The sequence below is a fragment of the Rhineura floridana genome, chromosome 8 (genome assembly GCF_030035675.1).
Source record: "Rhineura floridana isolate rRhiFlo1 chromosome 8, rRhiFlo1.hap2, whole genome shotgun sequence".
NCBI classification, from domain to species: Eukaryota; Metazoa; Chordata; class Lepidosauria; order Squamata; family Rhineuridae; genus Rhineura; species Rhineura floridana.
Window position 1 is genome coordinate 50,955,667 of NC_084487.1, and position 12,929 is coordinate 50,968,595.

Below are 12,929 nucleotides of genomic sequence, written 5' to 3' on the forward strand. Positions count from 1 at the left end.
AAATAAATAAATAATTGGTTCAATCTTTTGTCAGTCCTGGGACCCATAGGGATGTATCCAATTAAGTCCTACTCAGAGTAGTTCATCCACTAAAATTAGTGGAGTTTGCAATCCAATATATGTCTACTCAGATATAAACTCCACTTGGTTCAATGGGACTTACTCCCAGGTAAGTGTATATTGGATTGTAGCCTTAATTAGACAGGCCTATTAATGTCAATGAGTCTGCTCTAAGCAGGACAACCCATCATCTAGTTCAGGAGTAGGGATGAAAAGATCTGTCAGTTTTGTTTCTCTCGGTTTCTCATTTTTACAATCTTAAATTCAGTTGTCCACATTTCTGCAGAAATTTGCATTTTTTAAAAAAAAATCCTCATGAAAGTTCTCCAGCATTTTAGTGTCAATTTCTTCTAACAACATTTTTGTAGGCAGTTTTGACTTATGTACACATTTTTGCAAGCTTCTCCTAATATAATGCATGTTTGTATGCTGTTTTCACTAATATGTTCATTTTTATGTGCACTTTACATGTGATTTTTATGTATGTATTTATTTTTTCCTAACATGGTTTGGTTGGAGAATTGCATTGTAAAATTAAGTGCCAATTTCAAGGGATGGTTGTGTTTTGATTCTCGTATTGTTTCTCGTATTGTTTCAGAAAGTGTTAATTTGATAGGTGCAGCTTTAAATGCAAAATGAATTGAATTTCTCCCCCATCCCTATTCAAGAGTGGTCACCAGCCTTGGGGGGCTGTGGGCGCATTTGCAAACTGGAGAAACTGTTGTTGACACACCCAGCACATACTGCAATCTCTCCTACAGGCTACAACATAATGCTTCTTTCAAACCAAATTTCAGCTGGGGAAGGGACAGTGGGAGGGGACGGGACGGTGGGAGGGGACCATGTGGGCAGGGTGTTTATATACATTTTCCCATTAATCTTTTATGCATTTCCTCATCATTTTCCTAACAATAAAAAGTCTGTTTCTTTTTTAAAGTGGGTTTGTTGCACTAGGGCAACAGGTATATTTAATCTATTTTAATTCCGCAAACCTACATATATTGGGAAATGTAGGTGTTTGAATCCCTGCTGCAAAAGACAAACATTCTGGAGGCATACACTGTCTCCCGCTTGTCCATGCTCAGGTCAGCAAACCAAGAAGGGATGGGCTTGTTTTGAGACAAGAGTAACATTGCAGGCCAGGCTTGCAGTAATGTACCAGCTAGGCAGCTACTATATTGTGCCATTGATAAAAGTTTTACAAAATGACTATTTCATAAGACAAAAAAAGAGGAATAATATATCATCCAAGCTGGAGGGGAAGTAGTTTATAGTAGGCAATGAGATTTTAAGACAGCCTTGAAGGAGAGCAAACTTTTGAGTGCATAAGGAAATAGAAGCAGAAATAGGCATTTATCCAGGAAAACAATATATTCAAACATATAAAAATGGTTTAAAATTTAACTCCATTCAGTTTTTCTTCTTTAGGGTCATCTGCCCTTCATTTTAAAAGGTTACAGTCATCATAAAGCCTGGACTTAAAATCACACACACACACATTTCAGAAACATTACAAACTTAACAGATGATATCCATTTCCTGGAGAGAGTAGCCCAGGGGACCTTCTGGAATATAACTGGCTTTGTCAAAATCATAAGTCAAAAGATAATCCATTTCCCAACAGAAAACATTGCAACACACCACTAAGGCTGTATATTTTTCCTAACTATAACAGAAGACTACTTGTTACCTGTGCACCAGATGCACACATGCGTGCACACACATCCATACATTGTCCATTAATTCTTTTTAGAATTAACATCCTAGTTCTTAAATAACATCCAAGTTTCTTGCAGTCATGGTTATAGTGATGGATGTGTCATGTCTGAAGGGAGGACTGCGTGGTAGGAGTTGCTGGTCTTCTTGGCCTGGACATTGTCATCTGGATCTGATCTGGTGGGAAGATGGCTTCTGGGGAGGGCAAGACAGCCAGAAGCACCACTGACATTAGCAACATCAAGCCCCCTCCTGTGAGGATTCTAACCACCATCAAGTCAGCTATCTGAGGGAAGAACTGAGTGGCTGGGCCTGCCCTGTCCTCCTGTCCGGGACATTTTCACCAGCTCTGCTCTGCTCCTAGATCTAATCAGGGCTGTGGGGGGCTGCTCTTTAACAAGAGTAAGAGAGCCAGAACCTATATAGCTGTAACCTGAAAAACTTATGTTGAGCTTGCTTTTATCTATTCCCTCCTCTTCCTTTTTCCTCATGTGTCACATCCACACTGTACATTTAAAGCACTCTAATGCAACTAACAGTCATGCATTCCACCAAAGAACCCTGAGAACTGTCATTTGTTACGGGTGCTGGGAATTGTAGCTCTGGTGAGGGGTCTCCTAACAACTCTGGCACCCTTAACAAATCACAGTCCCCAGGATTTATGTGGGAAGCCATGACTGTAAAAGAGGTATAAGATTGCTTTAAATGTATGGTGTGGATGTGAGACTGAGGTCAAGGACCGTCTTCGTACTGATTTTTGTAAGCCACTCTGAGAGCCTGAAAATGAATGAATAAATGAATAATGAAGGTTCAGTACTAATCAACATGGCTAATTTTACACAACAAAATCAAAGAATCATAGAATAGTAGAGTTTGAAGGGGCTTATAAGGCCATCAAGTCCAACCCCCTGCTCAATGCAGGAATCCAAATCAAAGCATTCCCGACAGATGGCTGTCCAGCTGCCTCTTGAATGCCTCCAGTGTTGGAGAGCCCACTACCTCTCTAGATAATTGGTTCCATCGTCGTGTGGCTCTAACAGTTAGGAAGTTTTTCCTGATGTTCAGTCGAAATCTGGCTACCTGCAACTTGAGCCCATTATTCCATGTCCTACACTCTAGGATGATCGAGAAGAGATCCCGGTCCTCCTCTGTGTGGCAACCTTTCATGTACTTGAAGAGTGCTATCATATCTCCCCTCAGTCTTCTCTTCTCCAGGCTAAGCATGCCCAGTTCTTTCAGTCTCTCCTCATAGGGCTTTGTTTCCAGTCCCCTGATCATCCTTGTTGCCCTCCCATGAACCTGTTCCAGTTTGTCTGCATCCTTCTTGAAGTGCGGAGACCAGAACTGGACGTAGTACTCAAGATGAGGCCTAACCAGTGCTGAATAGAGGGGAACTAATACTTTATGCAATTTGGAAACTATACTTCTGTTAATGCAGCCTAATATAGCATCTGCCACTGTTAGCTCATATTCAGCTTGTGATCAACAACAATTCCAAGATCCTTCTCACATGTTGTATTGCTGAGCCAAGTATCCCCCTGTGCAAACTGTGCATTTGGTTTCTTTTTCCTAGGTGTGGAACTTTGCATTTATCCCTGTTGAATTTCATTCTGTTGTTTTCAGCCCAATGCTCCAGCCTATCAAGGTCCCTTTGAATTTTGTTTCTGTCTTCCACGGTATTAGCTGTGCCCCCCAATTTTGTATCATCTGCAAATTTGATAAACATCTTCTGTACCTTCTTATCCAAGTCGTTAATAAAAATGTTGAAGAGCACTGGGCCCAGGACTGAGCCCTGTGGAACCCCACTCGTTACTCCACCCAGTTTGAGAAAGAACCATTGGTAAGCACTCTTTGAGTATGATTCTGGAGCCAACTGTAAACCACCTGATAGTTGTTCCATCCAGACCACATTTAGCTAGCTTGCTAATCAGAATATCATGGGGCACTTTGTCAAAAACTTTGCTGAAGTTGAGATATATTATGTCCACAGCATTCCCACTGTCTACAAGGGAGGTTACCCAATCAAAAAATGAGATAAGATTAGTTTGGCAGGATTTGTTCTTCATAAATCCATGTTGGCTCCTGGTAATCACTGCATTGTTTTCAAGGTGCTTACAGAGTGACTGCTTTATAATCTGCTCCAGAGTTTTTCCAGGGATTGATGTTAGGCTGACTGGTCTGTAGTTCCCCAGTTCCTCCTTCTTCCCTTTTTTGAAGATAGGGGCAACATTAGCTGTCCTCCAGTCGTCCTGCACTTCACCAGTCCTCCATGATTTCGCAAAGATAATAGAGAGCGGTTCTGAGAGTTCTTCAGCCAGTTCCTTCAATACTCTAGGATGCAGTTTATCGGGACCTCCGATTTGAACTCGTTCAAAGTGATTAGGTATTCCTTGACCGTTTGTCTATCACTCTCAAGCTCCAATCCTGCCCCTTCTACTTCATGTTTCTCAGGAGGGTCATAGACTCTTTTTTGGGAGAAGGCTGATCCAAAGTAGGAATTGAACACTTCTGCCTTTTCTTTGTCATCTGTTATCATTTTGCCATCCTCATTGAGTAGCTGTGCCACCATTTCTTTTCTCTGTCTTTTACACAGAGCTTGGAAAAGTTACTTTTTTGAACTACAACTCCCATCAGCCCTAGGCAACATGGCCACTGGATTAGGCTGATGGGAGCTGTAGTTCAAAAAAGTAACTTTTCCAAGCTCTGCTTTTACAGTACTATGGACATACCGGAAGAAAGCTTTTTTGTTGCTTTTAGCATATCTCACTAACCACAGCTCATTTTCAGCTTTAGCCTTCCTGATGCCATCCCTGCAATTCCGTGATACCTGTCTGTACTGTTCCTTTGTGGCCTGGCCTTCTTTCCACTTCCTGTATGTTTCCTTTTTTGTTTTCAGGTAATCTCTAAACTTTTTGTGAAGCCACATCGGCTTCTTCTGCTGTTTCTCCCCTTTTTTCCTTGTTGGGATTGCTTGCCATTGCGCTTTTAGAATTTCCTTTTTTAGAAACTCCCACCCATCTTGGACTCCTTTTCTCATTAGGGTCGCTTGCCATGGAACCGTACTTACAATTGTTCTGAGTTTATTAAAATCAGCTTTCCTGAAGTCCAGGGTGCATGTATGGCTACTCTTAGCTTTCACTTCTGTTAAAATCAAGAATTCAAGTATGGTGTGGTCACTTTCCCCCGGAGTTCCTGTAACTGCCACTTCATCCACCAAATAATCTCTATTGGTTAGAATCAAGTCCAGGATAGCTGATCCTCTGGTTGCTTCCTCCACTTTCTGTAGGAGAAAGTTATCTCCAACACAAGTCAGGAAAGCAATACTAGTCTTTTCTATTATTTTCTGTCTTCGTTTTGTAGTAGGTCAGCATGCCCATGCCTTCGTTCTTTTGGAGGTTGCTTTTTTGGACAGTAGGAATCATCTACATCTGATGCAATATTCTAGGACAGGGTTGGCCAACTGGCAGCCAGTGGGCGAAATCCAGCCCCCAAAGCAATATTATCTGACCCCATGCATCCTTACTAAAAATTCAGTAAGGGTGTGGTAAACAAAACAAAACAAAACATCTGGGGAAAAAACATTTTCAAATTGTATGTGAAAGAGAAATATTTTACTGTTTAATGCTGCAGTTCTTTTTGGGATTTTATCGTTGAGGCTGCTGAGGATTCTGCCTTTGTTAAACAGATTAGCAGGCCAGGATGGTTCATCAGAGGGTCAGGAAATGGTCTCTTGATAGCTGGAAAATTCTGTCAAAGAGTTTGAATGAGACAGCCATCAGAGCTTAGAGAAGATGACGTCCCTCCTGTTGACAGTAGGGGGCAGATGTCTCTTTGTGTGGGGCCTCTCTCTAGGAATTTGATGTGGGATAGCAGATGTGCTGACTTGTAGGGATGCCATAGGTAGTAGATAAACCTCTACTTATCCTGAATGGGGAACCTGTGGTCCTCTTTTTGTGGTTGGACTCACATCCCCATCATTCCTGGCCATGCTGGCAGAGGCTGATGGGAGCTGAGTCCAACAACCAATGGAGTGCCACAGGTTCCCCATCCCTTCTCTACTTGTATGTTTGTAAGCAAATGATTAGAAAAACAGTGCACTCTCATCCAAAGGAAACTAAAACTAAACCCTAGAAACATCTTACCACTCAGAGGAGTTAGGACTGCCACAGTATGTGATGATGTCTCTGCTCTGCCTGAGTGCAGACATGCACCATAACTGTAAGACTCATGCCTTTTGGGAGGAAGGGCGGGATATAAATTTAAGAAAGAAACTGTATTATCACTCATGAGGGGCCATTTTGTGTGGCAAACCATGCTTCGAGACCCTGAACTGATCTACTGTCTAGGGAACAGAGTGGCCCCCAAGAACACAGAACTTGGCCATCCTTGTTCTATGATAAGTTGATTATGATTCCCTGTCTCTACTTTGGAATAGTTCTCATCTTTCCATCGTTAAGTTTAATTAAGAGGATGGGTTTTACCCCCATCTTTCAGGACCAGAATTTAGTTTTTCTGAAACAATTTGCATTCAAACAACACTTTTCTTTGTACCTTGGATTTTAAGACACTTAGCCAAAGAGAATATGAGAGTTTGAACAAACCCACATGTTTTTCATTTTCTGGGAAACAGCCTATTATTAGTGTTGGATTGCAATGCATTAACAATAACATGGCATAGAAGCTGAGCGTTTGCTGGCCCCAGTAATCTCTGGCTAGTTTGAAGTTAGCTTAGTTAATCACTTAATGTTACCCAGCGACTGAACTGTACACATGTTTCCAAGTGAAGGTGGAGGGATTGCTTTGGAGGCCTCGCTACCCGAGAAGGCCATCCACCCCCACAAAGGAAAGCAGAGCTGTGGAATCTTAAAATTATTCCCAGTCAGAAAGCAGAGTCTTTTTTAGACTATTTATTTGTTTGTTTGTTAATTTATTCCTCACCATCATTATTGCTGCTGTTTATATATACACACCACAGACTTGCAATTTATCTGAGTGCTTCATGTTCTGCAGTGTATTCGATCCCCAAAGCGACACCACCTCTGACTTTTCCAATAGAGAGGGAACCAAGTTACGAAGCGTTACTATGTTACTATGTATGAAACGTGGTCTGAGAATAACTTTTCAAATACTCCAAGAATTTTTTAAAATATATTTTGATAGAAATTTGTATTTTAAAAGTGTTGTAAATAAAAAGGGTGAGGGGGACATTCCAGTTTGTCATTTTGCAAAGCCACAACACCAAGTTCAGTGTATTTTACTCCTGACTCTTGATGCTGTTCCTTAGCTATATCTCCTCCTTCAGGTCACATCCACTCCATACATTTAAAGCACATTCTAAGCACATGGCTTCCCCCAAAGAATCCTGGGAACTTTAGATTATCCCTCACTGAGCTACATTTCCCAGCACCCTTAGCAAACTACAGTTCCCAGGATTCTTTGGGGGAAGCCACGTGCTTTAAATGTTTTTTAAAATGTATGGTGTTGATGTTACCTCACTTTTACATTGCTTCTTAGTTCATGTGAAACGTCTCGTCTTCTATGAGACCCTGTTTGTCTCTTTTGTTTTCCATCAATGTATCATTTGTTCCACTGCTCCATCCACCTTCCTCTTAGCGCCAGCCCTAGCATTAGGCTGAGTGAGGCGGCTGCTACAGGCAGCTGATTTTTGGCATCACGAAAGGGCAACAAATGGTTACGGTATTTAGTTTATTATTGTTGCATTGTTGTAACTAGCATGGGAAGGAAGGGGTGCTCGTAAGGTTTTCTGCCTGAACGGTCAAAATAATTTGACCAGCCTTGGATAGTATGCACCTTGACATGGGGTGCAGAGGCGCCATTTGCTGTTCTGTCTCAGGCAGCAAAATGTTTTGGGCTGATCCTGCTTCCCTGCCCTAGTGTGCAGGCCACATACATCTTTCTCCCTCCTTTAAACACTTCCTGAAGTCCCACTATTTGGAGCAAAAGCTTAACTTTGTCTAGGATATCTAGCCCCACTCTACCTGAACCACTTCTGTTACCTGGCTCTCCTGACCAATGGGTATGTGAAATCTGCTGGAGAAATCCTCTGGATATTTACAAAAAGCCTACTTGTGTTTACTTAAAAGAACATCGGCTGAAAACATTATACTGTTGGTATATTAGCCAAAATATGTTCTTATTCCAGGGATATATGTTGGAAGTGTGGCGGGAAGGGGCTTACATCATACACATATGCTGGGCATGTGAGAAGGTAAGGATACCTTCTGCAGTGATAGAAATTCCTTATATGTACTATTGGAATATTAACAGAATACAGTTCATGCTTAACACTTTGCATTAATGTAGAACTTTATCAAATGCTGCAAAAATTCTTATTTGCTTCCAAATGGCATCTTTCAGCCGAACCAACTGTGAATGAATGGTTTTATAAGACTTGGCACTTGCCCTGATGGCAAAACATACAGCTGTTGTGCACTTATAGGATGGGAAGCAGCATCAAGAAACATTTGAGAAACTTTGGACCCCCTTTGTTTCCTCCCTGTACTGCCATTTTACAATGGAATGTAAGACCTTTTTGCTGTATATACATCTTACATGCTTATAGGGAGATTTACTTGTTTTTAGCTCCTGTGCCCATTGTATGATTGCATGGGTTTTTCAACATTTGTGATATTTTAAATATAAAATAAATTCACAAAGCCTTAAGCAACTTAAGCCCAAGAGTACCTTAAGGACCATCTGATTCCTTATGTTCCACCTCAATGACTGACATCTTCTGATGGGATCCTTTTGGTGGTTCCCTCGCAACTCTGAGGTTTGGTTGGTCTTTACCAGGAACCAAACCTTTAGTATGGCTTGCTAAGACACACCTGTCTTCTTAACTGTATTGTTTATTGCAGGCCTTTGGAAGATGTTTGGTTTTTTTAGCCATCGGTGTTTATTGATTTTTTAAATTGATGTTGTTGTAATATTGAGTCTTTATATTGTACACTACCTTGTTATATTTTTATGAAAATGCAGAATATAAATATTAAAATAAATAAAATCAAAAATATTTTAATAAAATATTAAAATAAATAAATAAAAGTTTATTTTAAAAAATAAAAAGTCAATTCCCCCCCACACTTTCTTTTGTGAAATGGAAGTAGGTGTAGATGGATGGATCTCTTTCCAGTCCATACCACTTTCGTATGTGCTCACCCCCTAAGTCCATTTGGTCATATTTCCACATTACTCTGTGGACTGTTTATCTTATTTTTAAATCTGACAAACATTTCCATTTAAATATGTATTTAAATAAGTATTTTTTAAATGGTTTCTCTCAAGTATTCTGGTTTCTCTCAAATATTCTGATCTCAAACATTTCTATAGAGATGTGCCTCAAAATGCCCATTTCAAAATATATTTTGATACTTCTTTCGAGACAAGGACTGTGTCAGGTCATATGAGAAGGCAAAAGCTGGTGAATAGCTCTGTTCCGATCGGCACAAGAGGTGCAGATCAGGCCGGTTCACATTGGAATTCACAAAAATTGAGCTCCTCAAGCATCTCTAAATAGAGGCTGAAACTTGGGTTTTAAGTCGTGCTGGGTGATGATACACAAATGTGGCTTGAGGGCTACGATATTTTGCCCTCCTTAATGTGGGATTTTCCAAAGTCTTTGTATGTAATGCCAGAATTTCTCTCACCTGAGGCCAATGGCTAAATGTGCTTCACAGTACATTTACGATTTCACAGCACGCCTCCCAGGATGGTCTGCCTCTGTTCGTGTCACTTTCATATTTTCAGTTTTTTGAAAAGGACCTACCATGGGCTGAAGGCCTAAATGGTTGACATTGCATGTATTTAACAAGTATAAAAGGCTGTTGTATGTTTTAACATCACCACATTTAAAGGAAGGAATCCAAACTGCTGTGGTCAGTAGTGGGCTGAAAATATATTTACATAATCACTTAAGACTGGCACCAGCTTTGGTGCTCTGCCTGTTCCTTTGGCGTTGATAAACATGCCACATGGGTGCACTGAGTTCATGCGAATGAGCAAGTCCATGGGTGGCCTGTGCATGGTTTGGGGAGCTAATGTTTTTTGCTTGATTTGGGATGAGATGGAAGCAAAGTTAAGCCTCCTAAAACGTGTTCATTTGGATATTTCCATATATTTGTGGCTTTGGTAGCAGGGCCATAAAGCTTCACTGTATAGCTCTATCTATTGAGAGCCAATGGCTTTGATTCACTGGAACATCCAAGACTCGTCTGCAGTCACAACTGCTACAGAGAAACCTTCTCAGAATAGTATGTACCAGTACCTACTAGTAGTAGATACTCAGAGAAAGTTCTTCTCTACCTAGTATGTACTATTATTTAGAGGTACTCCAGATTTTTAAGGACTGGACATCCACAATGTACTTCAAATACTGGCAACAAGTTCTATGGTGCAGGTCTCCTTCTGCTCCTTTGAAAATTCTGATGGAGACAGAAGCATTAGGTAAGGCTTCTTGCAAAAGAGGCATTTTGACTTTCTCGGCCCTCATGATTTCTTATTATTATTTATTATTTATTATTTATTTATTTAATAAATTTATATCCCGCCCTTCCTCCCAGCAAGAGCCCAGGGTGGCAAACAAAGCACTAAAACACTTTAAAACATCATAAAAGCAGATCTTAAAATACATTAAAACAAAACAGCATTAACAAACATTTAAAAAAAACAACCTTAAGAAAGGGTTAAAAACATTATTAAAAAACATATTTAACAATTCTGACACAGATGCAGACTGGGATAGGTCTCAATTTAAAAGGCTTGTTGAAAGAGGAAAGTCTTCAAAAGGCACCAAAAAGATAGCAGAGATGGCGCCTGCCTAATATTCAATTATAGAGATTGTTCTGCATAATTTCTTACAGTAGATCAGGGGTAGCCAATGTGGTGCCCTCCAAATGTTGTTAGGACTGCAATTCCCATCATCCCTGATCACTGGTCATGCTGGCTAGGGAATTATGGGAGCTGCAGTCCAACATCTGAAGGACACCATGTTGGCTACCTCTACAGTAGATTATCACAAAAGGCCTAGAGCCAACATTTTGACTGGCAAATTCCAATGCACATTCCCGAGGGCCACATAGGGTTGCCAGTTTAGAAGTATCCCAAAACTTGAGATTTCAGGGGCAAGCCCCAGTGATGTCATGGGGTGGGCCCTAATGAATGATGTAATGAATGAGTGAAGTGGTGGGGTGGGGCCCTAGTGATGTCATTAAGCATGATAAGCATCAGCCACAGTTGCTTGGAGCATACTACTCAAACAAAAATATTTCTCTGATTGGAAATTAAGATAGAATCTTAGCTAAATGAGGGTGTTCCCAGGTCCCACTGAAGCAACAGGATCATTCCTTCTCATCTGCTTAGGAAGCCTGGGTAAGGAACATTTAATCTAGTCTACTTGCTTCTGGCAAGAAGGGTTTAAGTGCCCTCAGGCCAGGCCAGTCACCAGAAGGCCATTGTAGGAAGAACGCAGCCTAGTGAACACAGCCTAGTGTTGTAGAGATGTTAGATGGGAGCACTCAGGAGTAAAGACAGATGCCCCTGAAGGCTGCAATTCTAAACACACTTATTAAGGGACCTTAAAAAATTGATATAGGCATACTGAATTATTTTTATGCAATTTGGGAAGAGGACCTATGAAACTTGTAGGGGGGTGGAGGGGGAAAGCTGTATTTCTTATAGTTGGCCAGAGAGCTGGAGGACTTCACAGCCTCAGAGTTTCCTTCACCTCCAAAGAGCTATGCCAGTTTCCCCTTCTGCTGGGCAAGAAAAAGTGGAGGGAGCTCATATCTGCCCTTCTCAAGCTCAAGTCTCAAGGCAGAGGGTGATTAGAGGTGGGGGAGGAGTTGTAGCCCATCCACCTCTGGGAGGGCCGCAGGTTGCCCATCCCTTTCTAAAGAGCAGATGGAGGCCATTGTAAGAAAAAAGGAGCCTAGTGTTGTGGAGATGTTAGATAGGAGCACTCAGGAGTAAAGATGGATGTCCCTAAAGACTGCAGTTCTAAACACACTTACTAAAGCCCCATAGAACTCAACAGGACTTACTTCTGAGTAGATATGGTTTGAATTATGCTGTTGGTAAAGGTTGACTAGGGATCCTTTGCAAAGATATCCATATCCAAGCAGGGTTGACAGCCTCCTGCTTGGAATGCCCTACCCGTACCTTTTAACATGGCATCTTTATAGATTTGCTCTTCACTTCAGAAAGAAGTTTGAGAAATGAATAAGAGTAAGAAGATTCTCTACCCTTTTCTGTCTACCTTGTGGGCTGCTATAAACCCAATTCCAGTGAGTAATAATTGACAGAGAGAAAACACACATGGTTTGATCTTCCTTCACAGACAGCAGCTTGGGAACAACAACCATTGCAGCCACACTTCCCAGTATGTGAATTATCTTTCACCACTATTGGGCAAAAAACAAACCATCATGCAACCACCAAGGTGCATCATGAGTGGGTTTAAGGGGGTTGAGCTGAGTGCATGGAACCTCTGCTGTTGCTTCTATGGATGTAAGAGAGTGAAGTTAAAGGTAACTGAAATGCAAACAGAAAAACAAAAACAAAAGACAATGATGATTTCCTAAATGCAATGCCATACCAACCACAACAAAATTCCTATGTGTAAGGCAGAAAACTCAGCATCCCACAACCACTCAGGATTCCTAACCAAAAACCAAAACTAAAAAAAAACCTGGCAGCCAATCAGCCAAAGTGACAGAAATTCCCATGCAGCACAACCTGACTTGGGGGCTGCAGTTTGTGCAGAATGCTGTGGCATGATTGCTAACAAGAGTGAGACCCTATCAGCAAATACCTCTGCTCTGAAATCTGCACTGGTTGCCGATTTGCTACCAGGCCAAGTTCAAGGTGTGCTTTCCATGTTACCAGTGCCACATAGTACTTATTCTGCTCTTGTAAGAAATCAGTGCTTTAGTGTGGCAGCATCTATGCTTTGGAACTCCCTGCCTATTGACATTAGGCTAACATCTTCATTGTACTCTTTTTAGCTGGGAGTTCGAATCCCCACACAGCCATGAAGCTCACTGGGTGACCTTGGGCCACTCACTGCCTCTCAGCCTCAGAAGAACGCAATGGTAAACCCCCTCTGAATACTACTTACCATGAAAACCCTATTCATA